The following is a 345-nucleotide window of genomic DNA, read 5'->3' on the forward strand; positions in this document are numbered from 1 at the left end:
GTTCCACCGTATGTCACTACTAGGGACAGCCAGGGGATCACTAAGGACTACCGGAACTTCGTGATCACCAAGAGGTGCCAGGAGAGGATGGGGAATTCGCAGCCTTCCAAGAGGCGCAGCCACTGTGCGGGGCGGTCTCATTCGTTACGGTCAGCGACGGAGACATGGAGGGGTTTTGAGGAAATCACCCAGCACACTTTGGACCTGGAGTGTCTCCGTTTCCATTATAAGCTAAAACAAATCTTAGGGCGTGGGAAACCACCCTTTTCTACCTCCAAAAGCATCTTTCCAAAAGACTTTTCTCCCCAGGTGACGTTTGAGACGTCGCCTGTGCGAGAAGCTCCT

General features: G+C 53.0%; 1 protein-coding gene across 1 annotated transcript in view; it reads left to right on the plus strand.

Moving 5' to 3' along the window:
* The window catches only part of LOC104510871, a gene marked incomplete at both ends in the record, with an annotated part of 9,251 nt that overhangs the window by 8,383 nt on the left and 523 nt on the right, over positions 1-345 (plus strand). The window lies entirely within an intron of this gene.

Source organism: Eurypyga helias, unplaced genomic scaffold, assembly GCF_000690775.1.
Source record: "Eurypyga helias isolate BGI_N326 unplaced genomic scaffold, ASM69077v1 scaffold31126, whole genome shotgun sequence".
Classification (NCBI taxonomy): domain Eukaryota; kingdom Metazoa; phylum Chordata; class Aves; order Eurypygiformes; family Eurypygidae; genus Eurypyga; species Eurypyga helias.